A 21181-nucleotide genomic window follows, 5' to 3' on the forward strand; every position below is an offset into this window, starting at 1 on the left:
AAAGCATCACCAAACCGCGCGCCGTAATTTTGCCTGTAGGTCATTATTGCAAGAGAGCTTGGCTGAGTAGATTACACAAGAAGGAAAACACACAGCAAGTCAGCAGGATCTAGGAGCAACATGGCAGATGTGACAACCTACATGGTGAGCTGCAGCATGTGCTACATGTTCACAGATCGACCAGAAGAAGAATCCAATTTCACCTGTCAGAAGTGTAGACTAGTGGCCCTTTTAGAAGAAAAGGTGCGGGGTCTGGAAGAAAGAATAGCAACTTTGAAACTCATCAAAGAGAATGAAGACTTTCTAGACAGAACAGAAGCATCTCTACTGGTCACAGAAGGTGAAAAAAGTGTCAGAGAACCTCCAAAAGCAGATGAGTGGAAGCATGTGACCAAAAGAAGCAAGAAGACCATGGAGAAATCACCAACCACACAACTGAAGAACCGATATCAAATCTTTGTAGAGGATGAAGATGGCACACCTAAGAATGAAGCAATACCAGCAAGCAAAAAAGAAAAGGGCACACAGCAACAAGTGACAGCAAAAAGTACAGCCAAGAAGCAACGAAGAGTGGTGGTGGTGGGAGACTCACTACTGAGAGGCACAGAAGCAGCCATCTGCAGACCGGACATAACTGCAAGAGAAGTATGCTGCCTTCCAGGTGCGATGATCAAGGATGTGACCGATAGGATACCAAAGCTCTTCAGCTCCAAGGACGTCCACCCATTTCTTCTGATACATGTTGGCACCAATGACACGGCAAGGAAGGACCTACCGACAATCTGCAAGGACTTTGAAGAGTTGGGGAAGAAAGTAAAGGAACTGGATGCACAGGTAGTTTTTTCTTCTATCCTTCCAGTAGACGGGCATGGCACCAGGAGATGGAACAGGATCCTTGATGCAAACAACTGGCTAAGACGATGGTGCAGACAACAAGGATTCGGATTCCTGGACCACGGTGTGAATTACTTGTATGATGGACTCCTCGCCAGAGACGGACTACACCTCAACAAACCAGGGAAACACACATTCGCCAGAAGACTCGCTACACTCATCAGGAGGGCGTTAAACTAGAAGAAGAGGGGACGGGAAGAAAAACATTAGACTTGAACAAAGACGACCCAGGAAAACATACTCAGAAGGGAGGTAAGAACATTTCTAAAACAATCCACAGTGAGGAGATTGGAACAAAACAAAATCCTCTAAACTGCATGCTCGCAAACGCCAGAAGCCTGACAAACAAGATGGAAGAACTAGAAGCAGAAATATCTACAGGTAACTTTGACATAGTGGGAATAACCGAGACATGGTTAGATGAAAGCTATGACTGGGCAGTTAACTTACAGGGTTACAGTCTGTTTAGAAAGGATCGTAAAAATCGGAGAGGAGGAGGGGTTTGTCTCTATGTAAAGTCTTGTCTAAAGTCCACTTTAAGGGAGGATATTAGCGAAGGGAATGAGGATGTCGAGTCCATATGGGTTGAAATTCATGGAGGGAAAAATGGTAACAAAATTCTCATTGGGATCTGTTACAAACCCCCAAATATAACAGAAACCATGGAAAGTCTACTTCTAAAGCAGATAGATGAAGCTGCAACCCATAATGAGGTCCTGGTTATGGGGGACTTTAACTACCCGGATATTGACTGGGAAACAGAAACCTGTGAAACCCATAAAGGCAACAGGTTTCTGCTAATAACCAAGAAAAATTATCTTTCACAATTGGTGCAGAATCCAACCAGAGGAGCAGCACTTTTAGACCTAATACTATCTAATAGACCTGACAGAATAACAAATCTGCAGGTGGTTGGGCATTTAGGAAATAGCGACCACAATATTGTGCAGTTTCACCTGTCTTTCACTAGGGGGACTTGTCAGGGAGTCACAAAAACATTGAACTTTAGGAAGGCAAAGTTTGACCAGCTTAGAGATGCCCTTAATCTGGTAGACTGGGACAATATCCTCAGAAATAAGAATACAGATAATAAATGGGAAATGTTTAAGAACATCCTAAATAGGCAGTGTAAGCGGTTTATACCTTGTGGGAATAAAAGGACTAGAAATAGGAAAAACCCAATGTGGCTAAACAAAGAAGTAAGACAGGCAATTAACAGTAAAAAGAACGCATTTGCACTACTAAAGCAGGATGGCACCATTGAAGCTCTAAACAACTATAGGGAGAAAAATACTTTATCTAAAAAACTAATTAAAGCTGCCAAAAAGGAAACAGAGAAGCACATTGCTAAGGAGAGTAAAACTAATCCCAAACTGTTCTTCAACTATATCAATAGTAAAAGAATAAAAACTGAAAATGTAGGCCCCTTAAAAAATAGTGAGGAAAGAATGGTTGTAGATGACGAGGAAAAAGCTAACATATTAAACACCTTCTTCTCCACGGTATTCACGGTGGAAAATGAAATGCTAGGTGAAATCCCAAGAAACAATGAAAACCCTATATTAACCCCTTCATGACCCAGCCTATTTTGACCTTAAAGACCTTGCCGTTTTTTGCAATTCTGACCAGTGTCCCTTCATGAGGTAATAACTCAGGAACGCTTCAATGGATCCTAGCGGTTCTGAGATTGTTTTTTCGTGACATATTGGGCTTCATGTTAGTGGTAAATTTAGGTCAATAAATTCTGTGTTTATTTGTGATAAAAACGGAAATTTGGCGAAAATTTTGAAAATTTCGCAATTTTCACATTTTGAATTTTTATTCTGTTAAACCAGAGAGTTATGTGACACAAAATAGTTAATAAATAACATTTCCCACACGTCTACTTTACATCAGCACAATTTTGGAAACAAAATTTTTTTTTGCTAGGAAGTTATAAGGGTTAAAATTTGACCAGCGATTTCTCATTTTTACAACGAAATTTACAAAACCATTTTTTTTAGGGACCACCTCACATTTGAAGTCAGTTTGAGGGGTCTATATGGCTGAAAATACCCAAAAGTGACACCATTCTAAAAACTGCACCCCTCAAGGTACTCAAAACCACATTCAAGAAGTTTATTAACCCTTCAGGTGCTTCACAGCAGCAGAAGCAACATGGAAGGAAAAAATGAACATTTAACTTTTTAGTCACAAAAATGATTTTTCAGCAACAATTTTTTTATTTTCCCAATGGTAAAAGGAGAAACTGAACCATGTACGTTGTTGTCCAATTTGTCCTGAGTACGCCGATACCTCATATGTGGGGGTAAACCACTGTTTGGGCGCACGGCAGGGCTTGGAAGGGAAGGAGCGCCATTTGACTTTTTGAATGAAAAATTGGCTGCACTCTTTAGCGGACACCATGTCACATTTGGAGAGCCCCCGTGTGCCTAAAAATTGGAGCTCCCCCACAAGTGACCCCATTTTGGAAACTAGACGCCCCAAGGAACTTATCTAGATGCATAGTGAGCCCTTTAAACCCCCAGGTGCTTCACAAATTGATCCGTAAAAATGAAAAAGTACTTTTTTTTCACAAAAAAATTCTTTTAGCCTCAATTTTTTCATTTTCACATGGACAACAGGATAAAATGGATCCTAAAATTTGTTTGGCAATTTCTCCTGAGTACACCGATACTTCACATGTGGGGGTAAACCACTGTTTGGGCACATGGTAAGGCTCGGAAGGGAAGGAGCGCCATTTGACTTTTTGAATGAAAAATTATCTCCATCGATAGCGGACACCATGTCGCGTTTGGAGAGACCCTGTGTGCTTAAACATTGGAGCTCCCCCACAAGTGACCCCATTTTGGAAACTGGACCCCCCAAGGAACTTATCTAGATGCCTAGTGAGCACTTTAAACCCTCAGGTGCTTCACAAATTGATCCGTAAAAATGAAAAAGTACTTTTTTTTCACAAAAAATTTATTTTCGCCTCAATTTTTTCATTTTCACATGGGCAATAGGATAAAATGGATCCTAAAATTTGTTGAACAATTTCTCCCGAGTACGCCGATACCTCATATGTGGGGGTAAACCACTGTTTGGGCACACGGCAGGGCTCGGAAGGGAAGGCGCGCCTTTTAACTTTTTGAATGGAAAATTAGCTCCAATTGTTAGCGGACACCATGTCGCATTTGGAGAGCCCCTGTGTGCCTATGCAATGGAGCTCCCCCACAAGTGACCCCATTTTGGAAACTAGACCCCCCAAGGAACTTATCTAGATGCATACTGAGCACTTTAAACCCCCAGGTGCTTCACAGAAGTTTATAATGCAGAGCCATGAAAATAAAAAATAATTTTTCTTTTCTCAAAAATGATTTTTTAGCCTGGAATTTCCTATTTTGCCAATGGTAATAGGAGAAATTGGACCACAAATGTTGTTGTCCAGTTTGTCCTGAGTATGCAGATACCCCATATGTGGGGGTAAACCACTGTTTGGGCGCACGGCAGGGCTCAGAAGGGAAGGCACGCCATTTGGCTTTTTAAATGGAAAATTATCTCCAATCATTAGCGGACACCATGTCGCGTTTGGAGAGCCCCTGTGTGCCTAAACTTTGGAGATCCCCCACAAATTACCCCATTTTGGAAACTAGACCCCCAAAGGAACTAATCTAGATGTGTAGTGAGCACTTTGAACCCTCAATGCTTCACAGAAGTTTATAACGCAGAGCCATGAAAATAAAAAAAAAAAATTATTTTCTCAAAAATGAATTTTAGCCCGCAATTTTTTATTTTCCCAAGGGTAACAGGAGAAATTTGACCCCAAAAGTTGTTGTCCAGTTTCTCCTGAGTACGCTGATACCCCATATGTGGGGGTAAACCACTGTTTAGGCACATGCTGGGGCTCGGAAGTGAAGTAGTGACGTTTTGAAATGCAGACTTTGATGGAATGCTCTGCGGGCGTCACGTTGCGTTTGCAGAGCCCCTGATGTGGCTAAACAGTAGAAACCCCCCACAAGTGACCCCATTTTGGAAACTAGACCCCGAAAGGAACTTATCTAGATGTGAGGTGAGCACTTTGAACCCCCAAGTGCTTCACAGAAGTTCATAACACAGAGCAGTGAAAATAATAAATACGTTTTCTTTCCTCAAAAATAATTTTTTAGCCCAGAATTTTTTATTTTCCCAAGGGTTACAGGAGAAATTGGACCACAAAAGTTGTTGTCCAGTTTCTCCTGAGTACGCTGATACCCCATGTGTGGGGGTAAACCACTGTTTGGGCACACGTGGGGGCTCAGAAGGGAAGTAGTGACTTTTGAAATGCAGACTTTGATGGAATGGTCTGCGGGCGTCACATTGCGTTTGCAGAGCCCCTGGTGTGCCTAAACAGTAGAAACCCCCCACAAGTGACCCCATTTTGGAAACTAGACCCCCAAAGGAACTTATCTAGATGTGTGGTGAGCACTTTCAACCCCCAAGTGCTTTACAGAAGTTTATAACGCAGAGCCGTGAAAATAATAAATACGTTTTCTTTCCTCAAAAATAATTTTTTAGCCCAGAATTTTTTATTTTCCCAAGGGTTACAGGAGAGATTGGACCACAAAAGTTGTTGTCCAGTTTCTCCTGAGTACGCTGATGCCCCATGTGTGGGGGTAAACCACTGTTTGGGCACACGTGGGGGCTCAGAAGGGAAGTAGTGACTTTTGAAATGCAGACTTTGATGGAATGGTCTGCGGGCGTCACGTTGCGTTTGCAGAGCCCCTGGTGTGCCTAAACAGTAGAAACCCCCCACAAGTGACCCCATTTTGGAAACTAGACCCCCCAAGGAACTTATCTAGATATGTGGTGAGCACTTTGAACCCCCAAGTGCTTCACAGACGTTTACAACGCAGAGCCGTGAAAATAAAAAATCATTTTTCTTTCCTCAAAAATGATGTTTTAGCAAGCAATTTTTTATTTTCTCAAGGGTAACAGGAGAAATTGGACCCCAGTAATTGTTGCACAGTTTGTCCTGAGTATGCTGGTACCCCATATGTGGGGGTAAACCACTGTTTGGGCACACGTCGGGGTTCGGAAGTGAGGGAGCACCATTTGAATTTTTGAATACAAGATTGGCTGGAATCAATGGTGGCGCCATGTTGCGTTTGGAGACCCCCTGAAGTGCCTAAACAGTGGAAACCCCTCAATTCTACCTCCAACACACCCCTAACCCTTATCCCAACTGTAGCCGTAACCCTAATCACAACCCTAACCCCAACACACCCCTAACCACAACCCTAACCCCAAAACACCCCTAACCCTAACCACAACCCTAATTCGAACCCAACTCTAAGGCTATGTGCCAACGTTGCGGATTCGTATGAGATTTTTCAGCATCATTTTTGAAAAATCCGCGGGTAAAAGGCACTGCGTTTTACCTGTGGATTTACCGTGGATTTCCAGTGTTTTTTGTGCGGATTTCACCTGTGGATTCCTATTGAGGAACAGGTGTAAAACGCTGCGGAATCCGCACAAAGAATTGGCATGCTGCAGAAAATACAACGCAGCGTTCCCGCGCGGTATTTTCTGCACCATGGGCACAGCGGATTTGGTTTTCCATATGTTTACATGGTACTGTAAACCCGATGGAACACTGCTGCGGATCCGCAGCGGCCAATCCGCACCGTGTGCACATAGCCTAATTCTAAAGGTATGTGCACACGCTGCGGAAAACGCTGCGGATCCGCAGCAGTTTCCCATGAGTTTACAGTTCAATGTGAACCTATGGGAACCAAAAATCGCTGTACACATGCTGCGGAAAAACTGCACGGAAACGCAGCGGTTTACATTCCGCAGCATGTCACTTCTTTCTGCGGATTCCGCAGCGGTTTTAGAACTGCTCCAATAGAAAATCGCAGTTGTAAAACCGCAGTGAAATGCGCAGAAAAACCGCGGTAAATCCACGATAAATCGACAGCGGTTTAGCACTGTGGATTTTTCAAATCCGCTGCGGAAAAATCCGCATAGGACCAGAATACGTGTGCACATACCGAAACCCTAACCCTAGCCCTAACCCTAACCCTACCCCTAACCCTAGCCCTAACCCTAACCCTACCCCTAACCCTAGTTCTTACCCCAACCTTAGTGAAAAAAAAAAAAATTCTTTATTTTTTTTATTGTCCCTATCTATGGGGGTGACAAAGGGGGGGGTCATTTACTATTTTTTTTATTTTGATCACTGAGATATATCCTATCTCAGTGATCAAAATTCACTCTGGAACGAATCTGCCGGCCGGCAGATTCGGCGGGCGCACTGCACATGCGCCCGCCATTTTGGAAGATGGCGGCGCCCAGGAAAGAAGACGGACGGACCTCGGGCGGCCAGGTAAGTATAAGGGGGGGGAGATCAGGGCACGGGGGGGGCGTCGGAGCACGGGGGGGTGGATCGGATCATGGGGGGGTGGATCGGAACACGGGAGGGAGGATTGGAGCACGGGGAAGGATTGGAGCACGGGGTGAGGGATCGCTGTGCGGGGGGGTGGATCGGAGCACGGGGGGGGGTCGCTGTGTGCGGGGGGGGGGATCGGAGTGCGGGGGGGTTTGATTGCAGCACAGGGGGTGTGATTGGTGCACGGGGAAGCGGACAGGAGGACGGGGGAGCGGAGCACAGGACGGAGGGGAGCGGACCACAGATCGGGGGGCTGGGGGGACGATCGGAGGGGTGGGGTGGGTGCACATAAGTGTTTCCAGCCATGGCCGATGATATTGCAGCATCGGCCATGGCTGGATTGTAATATTTCACCAGTTTTTTAGGTGAAATATTACAAATCGCTCTGATTGGCAGTTTCACTTTCAACAGCCAATCAGAGCGATCGTAGCCACGAGGGGGTGAAGCCACCCCCCCTGGGCTAAACTACCACTCCCCCTGTCCCTGCAGATCGGGTGAAATGGGAGTTAACCCTTTCACCCGGCCTGCAGGGACGCGATCTTTCCATGACGCATATGCTGCGTCATGGGTCGGAATGGCACCGACTTTCATGACGCAGCGTATGCGTCAAAGGTCGGGAAGGGGTTAAGGGTCACCAATCTAACCCAAGAAGAGGTGCGAAACCGGCTAAATAAGATTAAAATAGAAAAATCTCCGGGTCCGGATGGCATACACCCACGAGTACTAAGAGAACTAAGTAATGTAATAGATAAACCATTATTTCTTATTTTTAGGGACTCTATAGCAACAGGGTCTGTTCCGCAGGACTGGCGCATAGCAAATGTGGTGCCAATATTCAAAAAGGGCTGTAAAAGTGAACCTGGAAATTATAGGCCAGTAAGTCTAACCTCTATTGTTGGTAAAATATTTGAAGGGTTTCTGAGGGATGTTATTCTGGATTATCTCAATGAGAATAACTGTTTAACTCCATATCAGCATGGGTTTATGAGAAATCGCTCCTGTCAAACCAATCTAATCAGTTTTTATGAAGAGGTAAGCTATAGACTGGACCACGGTGAGTCATTGGACGTGGTATATCTCGATTTTTCCAAAGCGTTTGATACCATGCCGCACAAGAGGTTGGTACACAAAATGAGAATGCTTGGTCTGGGGGAAAATGTGTGTAAATGGGTTAGTAACTGGCTTAGTGATAGAAAGCAGAGGGTGGTTATAAATGGTATAGTCTCTAACTGGGTCGCTGTGACCAGTGGGCTACCGCAGGGGTCAGTATTGGGACCTGTTCTCTTCAACATATTCATTAATGATCTGGTAGAAGGTTTACACAGTAAAATATCGATATTTGCAGATGATACAAAACTATGTAAAGCAGTTAATACAAGAGAAGATAGTATTCTGCTACAGATGGATCTGGATAAGTTGGAAACTTGGGCTGAAAGGTGGCAGATGAGGTTTAACAATGATAAATGTAAGGTTATACACATGGGAAGAGGGAATCAATATCACCATTACACACTGAACGGGAAACCACTGGGTAAATCTGACAGGGAGAAGGACTTGGGGATCCTAGTTAATGATAAACTTACCTGGAGCAGCCAGTGCCAGGCAGCAGCTGCCAAGGCAAACAGGATCATGGGGTGCATTAAAAGAGGTCTGGATACACATGATGAGAGCATTATACTGCCTCTGTACAAATCCCTAGTTAGACCGCACATGGAGTACTGTGTCCAGTTTTGGGCACCGGTGCTCAGGAAGGATATAATGGAACTAGAGAGAGTACAAAGGAGGGCAACAAAATTAATAAAGGGGATGGGAGAACTACAATACCCAGATAGATTAGCGAAATTAGGATTATTTAGTCTAGAAAAAAGACGACTGAGGGGCGATCTAATAACCATGTATAAGTATATAAGGGGACAATACAAATATCTCGCTGAGGATCTGTTTATACCAAGGAAGGTGACGGGCACAAGGGGGCATTCTTTGCGTCTGGAGGAGAGAAGGTTTTTCCACCAACATAGAAGAGGATTCTTTACTGTTAGGGCAGTGAGAATCTGGAATTGCTTGCCTGAGGAGGTGGTGATGGCGAACTCAGTCGAGGGGTTCAAGAGAGGCCTGGATGTCTTCCTGGAGCAGAACAATATTGTATCATACAATTATTAGGTTCTGTAGAAGGACGTAGATCTGGGGATTTATTATGATGGAATATAGGCTGAACTGGATGGACAAATGTCTTTTTTCGGCCTTACTAACTATGTTACTATGTTACTATGTAGGATGGGGACGCAGGATGGAGCAGCACATGACAGGATGGGGACGCAGGATGGAGCAGTACATACCAGGATGGAGACCATATACCAATATAAATGCTCGCCACCCAGGCGTAGAACGGGTTCAATAGCTAGTAACTCTATAAGGTCAGTACCTACAGAGCATCTGGCCAGAGCCAGGCTATCTCATGAAACCTCAAGGAGCTCTAAGTGGAAATGTTGGTTACATTTGAAGGCGCAACACAACAGAATTCTGTCAATGTCAAGACAGTAGCCCTTTTCCGGCATCAAGGTGGATTTAGATATCACCATCCTCAAGATTTGGCTGAAAAGATTTTTCACTGGGCAGAAAACCCAGTCCTTTCATTGACGGCGATACATCTAAAGGGATCCCAAAATTTAGTGGCAGACTTTCTCAGTGGGAAATAAGTCCAAGAATCAGAATAGGAACTGAACTGGGAGGAATTCCATCACTTAACCGAGCGCTGGGCTACTCCTTAGCTAGATTTGTTTACCACAAGGGAAAACACAAAAGCTCAATACCCTGAATCAGAGACAACCCGACAGGAATAGATGCCTTGTCCCACATATGGGACAATGGACTTGGCATATGCTTTTCCACCCTTGTCCATAATTCCAGCAGTACTCAGGAAAATCCAGGAGGATCAGCCCAAGGTAATAGTGATACTACCGAGGGGAGGGGAGCACAGAGCAGAGGGGGCACAGGGCAGAGGGGGCACAGGGCAGAGGAGGGCACAGGGCAGAGGAGGGCACAGAGCAGAGGAGGACACAGAGCAGAGGGGGGCACAGAGCAGAGGGGGACACAGAGCAGAGGGGGACACAGAGCAGAGGGGGACACAGAGCAGAGGGGGACACAGAGCAGAGGGGGACACAGAGCAGAGGAGGGCACAGAGCAGAGGGGGGCACAGAGCAGAGGGGGGCACAGAGCAGAGGGGGACACAGAGCAGAGGAGGGCACAGAGCAGAGGAGGGCACAGAGCAGAGTGGGACACAGAGCAGAGGAGGGCACAGAGCAGAGGAGGGCACAGAGCAGAGGGGGACACAGAGCAGAGGAGGGCACAGAGCAGAGGGGGGCACAGAGCAGAGGAGGGCACAGAGCAGAGGGGGCACAGAGCAGAGGGGGGCACAGAGCAGAGGGTACACAGAGCAGAGGGGGGCACAGAGCAGAGGAGGGCACAGAGCAGAGGGGGCACAGAGCAGAGGGGGGCACAGAGCAGAGGAGGGCACAGCAGAGGGGGGCACAGAGCAGAAGAGGCACAGAGCAGGGGAGGGCACAGAGCAGAGGGGAGCACAGAGCAGGGGGGGGCACAGAGCAGAGGAGGCACAGAGCAGAGGGGGGCACAGAGCAGAAGGGGCACAGAGCAGAAGGGGCACAGAGCAGAGGGGGGCACAGAGCAGAGGAGGGCACAGAGCAGAAGGGGCACAGAGCAGAGGGGGGCACAGAGCAGAGGAGGGCACAGAGCAGAGGGGAGCACAGAGCAGGGGGGGCACAGAGCAGAGGAGGCACAGAGCAGAGGGGGGCACAGAGCAGAAGGGGCACAGAGCAGAAGGGGCACAGAGCAGAGGGGGGCACAGAGCAGAGGAGGGCACAGAGCAGAAGGGGCACAGAGCAGAGGAGGGGAGCAAAGAGCAGAGGCGGGCACAGAGCAGAGGAGGCACAGAGGAGGACACAGCAGAGGGGGGAACAGAGCAGAGGACGGCACAGCAGAGGAGGCACAGAGCAGAGGAGGGCACAGAGCAGAGGAGGGCACAGAGCAGAGGGGGGCCACAGAGCAGAGGGGAGCGCAGAGGAGGGCACAGAGCAGAGGAGGGCACAGAGCAGAGGAGGGCACTGAGCAGAGGGGAGCAAAGAGCAGAGGGGAGCACAGAGGAGAGGGAAGCACAGAGCAGAGGAGGGCACAGAGTAGAGGAGAGCACAGAGCAGAGGGGAGCACAGAGGAGAGGGAAGCACAGAGCAGAGGAGGGCACAGAGCAGAGGGGGGCACAGAGCAGAGGGGGGCCACAGAGCAGAGGAGGGCACAGAGCAGAGGAGGCACAGAGCAGGGGAGGGCACAGAGCAGAGGGGGGCCACAGAACAGAGGAGGGCACAGAGCAGAGGAGGCACAGAGCAGGGGAGGGCACAGAGCAGAGGGGAGCACAGAGCAGAGGGAAGCACAGAGCAGAGGCACAGAGCAGAGGCGGGCACAGAGCAGGGGAGGGCACAGAGCAGAGGGGAGCACAGAGCAGGGGAGGGCACAGAGCAGAGGGGAGCACAGAGCAGAGGGAAGCACAGAGCAGAGGGGGCACAGAGCAGGGGAGGGCACAGAGCAGAGGGGGCACAGAGCAGGGGAGGGCACAGAGCAGAGGGGGGCCACAGAGCAGGGGAGGGCACAGAGCAGAGGGGAGCACAGAGCAGAGGAGGGCACAGAGCAGAGGGGAGCACAGAGCAGAGGGAAGCACAGAGCAGAGGGGGCACAGAGCAGGGGAGGGCACAGAGCAGAGGGGGCACAGAGCAGGGGAGGGCACAGAGCAGAGGGGGGCCACAGAGCAGGGGAGGGCACAGAGCAGAGGGGAGCACAGAGCAGAGGAGGGCACAGAGCAGAGGGGAGCACAGAGCAGAGGGAAGCACAGAGCAGAGGCACAGAGCAGAGGCGGGCACAGAGCAGAGGGGGCACAGAGCAGGGGAGGGCACAGAGCAGAGGGGGGCCACAGAGCAGGGGAGGGCACAGAGCAGAGGGGAGCACAGAGCAGGGGAGGGCACAGAGCAGAGGCGGCACAGAGCAGGGGAGGGCACAGAGCAGAGGGGAGCACAGAGCAGAGGAGGGCACAGAGCAGAGGGGAGCACAGAGCAGAGGAGGGCACAGAGCAGAGGGGGGCCACAGAGCAGAGGAGGGCACAGAGCAGAGGGGAGCACAGAGCAGGGGAGGGCACAGAGCAGAGGGGGGCCACAGAGCAGGGGAGGGCACAGAGCAGAGGAAGGCACAGAGCAGAGGAGGCACTGAGCAGAGGGGAGCAAAGAGCAGAGGAGGGCACAGCAGAGGGGGCACAGACAAGAGGGGGGCACAGCAGAGGAAGGCACAGAGCAGAGGAGGGCACAGCAGAGGGGGCACAGACAAGAGGGAAGCACAGAGCAGAGGAGGGCACAGAGCAGAGGAGGGCACTGAGCAGAGGGGAGCAAAGAGCAGAGGAGGGCACAGAGCAGAGGGGGGCACAGCAGAAGATGCACAGAGCAGAAGAGAGCACAGAGGAGGCACAGAGCAGAGGGGGGCAGAGAGCAGAGGAGGGTACAGAGCATGGGGGCACAGACAAGAGGTGGGCACAGAGGAGAGCACAGGAGGGCGCAGCAGAGGGGGCACAGACAAGAGGGGGGCACAGGCCGGAGGAGGCACACAGACCAGAGGCGGCCCATCAGGTTAGATTTGGATCCTCACATCCTATCAGACTGTATCCACACAAGACGCCATTCAGCAGGTTCTTAAGAAACATTTAAAAACAATCACCAACAAAAAAGTGACGTGAGAGCGCACAGCTCCACAGAGGCCACTGATTGTCTGCAGCGCTCACTGGCGACCTCCACGTCCCTGGAATGGTGCAGGAAGTGAGCACACGCAGTTACATTGGTGACTGTAGCATTTAGAGGCCATGAGATCGCGCTCACTGATGGAACCTTAGTTAGCTCATTCTGCAGCCTGTGACACTAGGAGGCCAATGATGCACGAGTGTATTGACAGCCAACTCACTGCCTCTGCCCCTTGCAGCACCCGGCGCCGAGGACCCCCACTGCAGTAACCCTGGAGACCCCTGCTGCAGTGTCAGTGCACATGGCGGCTCGTTGCTAGCATTATTCCTGCGTGATGACACTATCGTGACATGAGCGATAGTCTGCGGACACCGGGCTCTGCAGGGACAGCGCCGCAGCCACACTCCGCCATGTCCGTCCTCGCTGCTGATGCTCCGTCCTGGGGGATGCGGACAATCCGGGGAGGCGGCCAGAAGAATAATACCACCGCTGCAGAAGGCGGGGGTCGCACAGGCGCACTGAGAGCTCGGGGGTCCGCTCAGCCGGCAGCAGGTAGGCCGCTCACAGGAGCCGCACATCCCGTCCCCGTGTGTCCCCTCATGTCCGCGACATGTCTGTGTATCGCCGATAAGGCGAGGTCCGGGGCCTCCATGTGCAGGACGTGAGAGACGACGGTGTGTGACAGGAGGGAGCGGACACTGTGCGAGTGTCAGTAATGTCCGAGCTGTCAGTAATGTCCGAGCTGTCAGTAATGTCCGCGCTGTCAGTAATGTCCGAGCTGTATGTAATGTCCGTGCTGTCAGTAATGTCCGAGCTGTCAGTAATGTCCGAGCTGTCAGTAATGTCCGAGCTGTCAGTAATGTCCACGCTGTCAGTAATGTCCACGCTGTCAGTAATGTCCGAGCTGTCAGTAATGTCCGCGCTGTCAGTAATGTCCGAGCTGTCAGTAATATCCGCGCTGTCAGTAATGTCTGAGCTGTCAGTAATGTCCGCGCTGTCAGTAATGTCCGAGCTGTCAGTAATGTCCGAGCTGTCAGTAATGTCCGCGCTGTCAGTAATGTCCGCGCTGTCAGTAATGTCCGAGCTGTCAGTAATGTCCGAGCTGTCAGTAATGTCTGAGCTGTCAGTAATATCCGCGCTGTCAGTAATGTCCGCGCTTGTCAGTAATGTCCGTGCTGTCAGTAATGTCCGAGCTGTCAGTAATGTCCGCTCTGTCAGTAATGTCCGAGCTGTCAGTAATATCCGCGCTTGTCAGTAATGTCCGTGCTGTCAGTAATGTCCGAGCTGTCAGTAATGTCCGCGCTGTCAGTAATGTCCGCGCTTGTCAGTAATGTCCGTGCTGTCAGTAATGTCCGCGCTTGTCAGTAATGTCCGCTCTGTCAGTAATGTCCGTGCTGTCAGTAATGTCCGAGCTGTCAGTAATGTCCGCGCTGTCAGTAATGTCCGCGCTTGTCAGTAATGTCCGAGCTGTCAGTAATGTCCGAGCTGTCAGTAATGTCCGCGCTGTCAGTAATGTCCGAGCTGTCAGTAATGTCCGAGCTGTCAGTAATGTCTGAGCTGTCAGTAATATCCGCGCTGTCAGTAATGTCCGCGCTTGTCAGTAATGTCCGTGCTGTCAGTAATGTCCGTGCTGTCAGTAATGTCCGTGCTGTCAGTAATGTCCGTGCTGTCAGTAATGTCCGCGCTGTCAGTAATGTCCGAGCTGTCAGTAATGTCCGAGCTGTCAGTAATGTCCGAGCTGTCAGTAATGTCCGAGCTGTCAGTAATGTCCGCGCTGTCAGTAATGTCCGAGCTGTCAGTAATGTCCGAGCTGTCAGTAATGTCCGCGCTGTCAGTAATGTCCGAGCTGTCAGTAATGTCCGCGCTGTCAGTAATGTCCGAGCTGTCAGTAATGTCCGAGCTGTCAGTAATGTCCGCGCTGTCAGTAATGTCCGAGCTGTCAGTAATGTCCGCGCTGTCAGTAATGTCCGCGCTGTCAGTAATGTCCGAGCTGTCAGTAATGTCCGCGCTGTCAGTAATGTCCGCGCTGTCAGTAATGTCCGCGCTGTCAGTAATGTCCGAGCTGTCAGTAATGTACGCGCTGTCAGTAATGTCCGAGCTGTCAGTAATGTCCGAGCTGTCAGTAATGTCCGCGCTGTCAGTAATGTCCGAGCTGTCAGTAATGTCCGCGCTGTCAGTAATGTCCGCGCTGTCAGTAATGTCCGAGCTGTCAGTAATGTCCGCGCTGTCAGTAATGTCCGCGCTGTCAGTAATGTCCGCGCTGTCAGTAATCTCCGATCTGTCAGTAATGTCCGAGCTGTCAGTAATGTCCGCGCTTGTCAGTAATGTCCGCGCTGTCAGTAATGTCCGCGCTGTCAGTAATGTCCGCGCTGTCAGTAATGTCCGAGCTGTCAGTAATGTCCGGTCTGTCAGTAATGTCCGCACTGTCAGTAATGTCCGAGCTGTCAGTAATGTCCGAGCTGTCAGTAATGTCTGAGCTGTCAGTAATATCCGCGCTGTCAGTAATGTCCGCGCTGTCAGTAATGTCCGAGCTGTCAGTAATGTCCGAGCTGTCAGTAATGTCTGAGCTGTCAGTAATATCCGCGCTGTCAGTAATGTCCGCGCTGTCAGTAATGTCCGAGCTGTCAGTAATGTAATGTCTGAGCTGTCAGTAATGTCCGCTCTGTCAGTAATGTCTGCGCTGTCAGTAATGTCCGAGCTGTCAGTAATGTCCGCTTTGTCAGTAATGTCTCCGCTGTCAGTAATGTCCGCGCTGTCAGTAATGTCTGAGCTGTTAGTAATGTCCAAGCTGTCAGTAATGTCCGAGCTGTCAGTAATGTCCGTGCTGTCAGTTATCTCCGATCTGTCAGTAATGTCCGAGCTGTCAGTAATGTCCGCGCTTGTCAGTAATGTCCGCGCTGTCAGTAATGTCCGAGCTGTCAGTAATGTCCGCGCTGTCAGTAATCTCCGATCTGTCAGTAATGTCCGAGCTGTCAGTAATGTCCGCGCTTGTCAGTAATGTCCGCGTTGTCAGTAATGTCCGAGCTGTCAGTAATGTCCGCTCTGTCAGTAATGTCCGCACTGTAAGTAATGTCCGAGCTGTCAGTAATGTCCGAGCTGTCAGTAATGTCCGCGCTGTCAGTAATGTCCGCGCTGTCAGTAATGTCCGAGCTGTCAGTAATGTCCGAGCTGTCAGTAATGTCCGCGCTGTCAGTAATGTCCGCGCTGTCAGTAATGTCCGAGCTGTCAGTAATGTCCGAGCTGTCAGTAATGTCCGTGCTGTCAGTAATCTCCGATCTGTCAGTAATGTCCGAGCTGTCAGTAATGTCCGCGTTGTCGGTAATGTCCGAGCTGTCAGTAATGTCTGCGCTGTCAGTAATCTCCGATCTGTCAGTAATGTCCGAGCTGTCAGTAATGTCCGCGCTTGTCAGTAATGTCCGCGCTGTCAGTAATGTCCGAGCTGTCAGTAATGTCCGTGCTGTCAGTAATGTCTGCGCTGTCAGTAATGTCCGAGCTGTCAGTAATGTCCGAGCTGTCAGTAATGTCTGAGCTGTCAGTAATGTCCGCTCTGTCAGTAATGTCTGCGCTGTCAGTAATGTCCGAGCTGTCAGTAATGTCCGCTCTGTCAGTAATGTCTGCGCTGTCAGTAATGTCCGAGCTGTCAGTAATGTCCAAGCTGTCAGTAATGCCCGAGCTGTCAGTAATGTCCGCGCTGTCAGTAATGTCCGAGCTGTCAGTAATGTCCGAGCTGTCAGTAAAGTCAGCTCTGTCAGTAATGTCCACGCTGTCAGTAATGTCTTATCTGTCAGTAATGTCCGAGCTGTCAGTAATGTCCGAGCTGTCAGTAATGTCCGTGCTGTCAGTAATGTCCGCGCTGTCAGTAATGTCTGAGCTGTCAGTAATATCCGAGCTGTCAGTAATGTCCGAGCTGTCAGTAATGTCCGTGCTGTCAGTAATCTCCGATCTGTCAGTAATGTCCGAGCTGTCAGTAATGTCCGCGCTTGTCAGTAATGTCCGCGCTGTCAGTAATGTCCGAGCTGTCAGTAATGTCCGCGCTGTCAGTAATCTCCGATCTGTCAGTAATGTCCGAGCTGTCAGTAATGTCCGCGCTTGTCAGTAATGTCCGCGTTGTCAGTAATGTCCGAGCTGTCAGTAATGTCCGAGCTGTCAGTAATGTCCGAGCTGTCAGTAATCTCCGATCTGTCAGTAATGTGCGAGCTGTCAGTAATGTCCGCGCTTGTCAGTAATGTCCGCGCTGTCAGTAATGTCCGAGCTGTCAGTAATGTCCGCGCTTGTCAGTAATGTCCGCGCTGTCAGTAATGTCCGCGCTGTCAGTAATGTCCGAGCTGTCAGTAATATCCGCTCTGTCAGTAATGTCCGCGCTGTCAGTAATGTCTGATCTGTCAGTAATGTCCGCGCTGTCAGTAATGTCCGAGCTGTCAGTAATGTCTGATCTGTCAGTAATGTCTGCGCTGTCAGTAATGTCCGAGCTGTCAGTAATGTCCGAGCTGTCAGTAATGTCCGAGCTGTCAGTAATCTCCGATCTGTCAGTAATGTCCGCTCTGTCAGTAATGTCCGCGCTGTCAGTAATGTCCGCGCTGTCAGTAATGTCCGCGCTGTCAGTAATGTCCGAGCTGTCAGTAATGTCCGCGCTGTCAGTAATGTCCGAGCTGTCAGTAATGTCCGAGCTGTCAGTAATGTCCGCGCTGTCAGTAATGTCCGAGCTGTCAGTAATCTCCGATCTGTCAGTAATGTCCGTGCTGTCAGTAATATCCGTGCTGTCAGTAATGTCCGTGCTGTCAGTAATGTCCGAGCTGTCAGTAATGTCCGCTCTGTCAGTAATGTCCACGCTGTCAGTAATGTCCGAGCTGTCAGTAATGTCCGAGCTGTCAGTAATGTCCGTGCTGTCAGTAATGTCCGCGCTGTCAGTAATGTCTGAGCTGTCAGTAATGTCCAAGCTGTCAGTAATGTCCGAGCTGTCAGTAATGTCCGTGCTGTCAGTAATCTCTGATCTGTCAGTAATGTCCGAGCTGTCAGTAATGTCCGCGCTTGTCAGTAATGTCCGCGCTGTCAGTAATGTCGAGCTGTCAGTAATGTCCGCGCTGTCAGTAATCTCCGATCTGTCAGTAATGTCCGAGCTGTCAGTAATGTCCGCGCTTGTCAGTAATGTCCGCGTTGTCAGTAATGTCCGAGCTGTCAGTAATGTCCGAGCTGTCAGTAATGTCCGAGCTGTCAGTAATCTCCGATCTGTCAGTAATGTCCGAGCTGTCAGTAATGTCCGCGCTTGTCAGTAATGTCCGCGCTAATGTCCGAGCTGTCAGTAATGTCCGAGCTGTCAGTAATGTCCGAGCTGTCAGTAATCACCGATCTGTCAGTAATGTCCGCTCTGTCAGTAATGTCCGCGCTGTCAGTAATGTCCGCGCTGTCAGTAATGTCCGCGCTGTCAGTAATGTCCGAGCTGTCAGTAATGTCCGCGCTGTCAGTAATGTCAGAGCTGTCAGTAATGTCCGAGCTGTCAGTAATGTCCGCGCTGTCACTAATGTCCGAGCTGTCAGTAATCTCCGATCTGTCAGTAATGTCCGTGCTGTCAGTAATATCCGTGCTGTCAGTAATGTCCGTGCTGTCAGTAATGTCCGAGCTGTCAGTAATGTCCGCGCTGTCAGTAATGTCCGCGCTATCAGTAATGTCCGAGCTGTCAGTAATGTCCGAGCTGTCAGTAATGTCCGTGCTGTCAGTAATGTCCGCGCTGTCAGTAATATCTGAGCTGTCAGTAATGTCCCAGCTGTCAGTAATGTCCAAGCTGTCAGTAATGTCCGAGCTGTCAGTAATGTCCGTGCTGTCAGTAATCTCCGATCTGTCAGTAATGTCCGAGCTATCAGTAATGCCCGCGCTTGTCAGTAATGTCCGCGCTGTCAGTAATGTCCGAGCTGTCAGTAATGTCCGCGCTGTCAGTAATCTCCGATCTGTCAGTAATGTCCGAGCTGTCAGTAATGTTCGCGCTTGTCAGTAATGTCCGCGTTGTCAGTAATGTCCGAGCTGTCAGTAATGTCCGAGCTGTCAGTAATGTCCGAGCTGTCAGTAATCTCCGATCTGTCAGTAATGTCCGAGCTGTCAGTAATGTCCGCGCTTGTCAGTAATGTCCGCGCTGTCAGTAATGTCGAGCTGTCAGTAATGTCCGCGCTGTCAGTAATCTCCGATCTGTCAGTAATGTCCGAGCTGTCAGTAATGTCCGCGCTTGTCAGTAATGTCCGCGTTGTCAGTAATGTCCGAGCTGTCAGTAATGTCCGAGCTGTCAGTAATGTCCGAGCTGTCAGTAATCTCCGATCTGTCAGTAATGTCCGAGCTGTCAGTAATGTCCGCGCTTGTCAGTAATGTCCGCGCTAATGTCCGAGCTGTCAGTAATGTCCGAGCTGTCAGTAATGTCCGAGCTGTCAGTAATCACCGATCTGTCAGTAATGTCCGCTCTGTCAGTAATGTCCGCGCTGTCAGTAATGTCCGCGCTGTCAGTAATGTCCGCGCTGTCAGTAATGTCCGAGCTGTCAGTAATGTCCGCGCTGTCAGTAATGTCAGAGCTGTCAGTAATGTCCGAGCTGTCAGTAATGTCCGCGCTGTCACTAATGTCCGAGCTGTCAGTAATCTCCGATCTGTCAGTAATGTCCGTGCTGTCAGTAATATCCGTGCTGTCAGTAATGTCCGTGCTGTCAGTAATGTCCGAGCTGTCAGTAATGTCCGCGCTGTCAGTAATGTCCGCGCTATCAGTAATGTCCGAGCTGTCAGTAATGTCCGAGCTGTCAGTAATGTCCGTGCTGTCAGTAATGTCCGCGCTGTCAGTAATATCTGAGCTGTCAGTAATGTCCCAGCTGTCAGTAATGTCCAAGCTGTCAGTAATGTCCGAGCTGTCAGTAATGTCCGTGCTGTCAGTAATCTCCGATCTGTCAGTAATGTCCGAGCTATCAGTAATGCCCGCGCTTGTCAGTAATGTCCGCGCTGTCAGTAATGTCCGAGCTGTCAGTAATGTCCGCGCTGTCAGTAATCTCCGATCTGTCAGTAATGTCCGAGCTGTCAGTAATGTTCGCGCTTGTCAGTAATGTCCGCGTTGTCAGTAATGTCCGAGCTGTCAGTAATGTCCGAGCTGTCAGTAATGTCCGAGCTGTCAGTAATCTCCGATCTGTCAGTAATGTCCGAGCTGTCAGTAATGTCCGCGCTTGTCAGTAATGTCCGCGCTGTCAGTAATGTCCGAGCTGTCAGTAATGTCCGAGCTGTCAGTAATGTCCGCGCTGTCAGTAATCTCCGATCTGTCAGTAATGTCCGAGCTGTCAGTAATGTCCGCGCTTGTCAGTAATGTCCGCGCTGTCAGTAATGTCCGAGCTGTCAGAAATGTCCGAGCTGTCAGTAATGTCTGCGCTGTCAGTAATCTCCGATCTGTCAGTAATGTCCGAGCTGTCAGTAATGTCCGCGCTTGTCAGTAATGTCCGCGCTGTCAGTAATGTCCGAGCTGTCAGTAATGTCCGCGCTGTCAGTAATGTCTGCGCTGTCAGTAATGTCCGAGCTGTCAGTAATGTCCGAGCTGTCAGTAATGTCCGTGTTGTCAGTAATGTCCGAGCTGTCAGTAATGTCCGAGGTGTCAGTAATGTCTGAGCTGTCAGTAATGTCCGCTCTGTCAGTAATGTCTGCGCTGTCAGTAATGTCCGAGCTGTCAGTAATGTCCGCTTTGTCAGTAATGTCTCCGCTGTCAGTAATGTCCGCGCTGTCAGTAATGTCTGAGCTGTTAGTAATGTCCAAGCTGTCAGTAATGTCCGAGCTGTCAGTAATGTCCGTGCTGTCAGTTATCTCCGATCTGTCAGTAATGTCCGAGCTGTCAGTAATGTCCGCGCTTGTCAGTAATGTCCGCGCTGTCAGTAATGTCCGAGCTGTCAGTAATGTCCGCGCTGTCAGTAATCTCCGATCTGTCAGTAATGTCCGAGCTGTCAGTAATGTCCGCGCTTGTCAGTAATGTCCGCGTTGTCAGTAATGTCCGAGCTGTCAGTAATGTCCGCTCTGTCAGTAATGTCCGCACTGTAAGTAATGTCCGAGCTGTCAGTAATGTCCGAGCTGTCAGTAATGTCCGCGCTGT

The 21181-nt window shown here is 49.8% G+C and overlaps 1 protein-coding gene across 4 annotated transcripts in view; it reads left to right on the top strand.

Annotated features, from left to right (window-relative positions):
- Positions 1-13348: 13348 nt before the first annotated feature.
- Positions 13349-21181, top strand: part of DRP2 (dystrophin related protein 2) — a 193165-nt gene continuing 185332 nt past the window's right edge. For 2 of the 4 annotated variants that reach the window (XM_069748590.1, XM_069748591.1), the window contains exon 1: positions 13610-13641. The gene's annotated coding sequence lies outside the window, so the exon portion shown is untranslated. Of the gene's footprint in view, positions 13642-21181 lie in introns of all 4 variants that reach the window. The other 2 variants (XM_069748587.1, XM_069748592.1) reach the window with 2 other exon arrangements.

The sequence above is a fragment of the Ranitomeya imitator genome, chromosome 2, assembly GCF_032444005.1.
Source record: "Ranitomeya imitator isolate aRanImi1 chromosome 2, aRanImi1.pri, whole genome shotgun sequence".
Taxonomy (NCBI): Eukaryota; Metazoa; Chordata; class Amphibia; order Anura; family Dendrobatidae; genus Ranitomeya; species Ranitomeya imitator.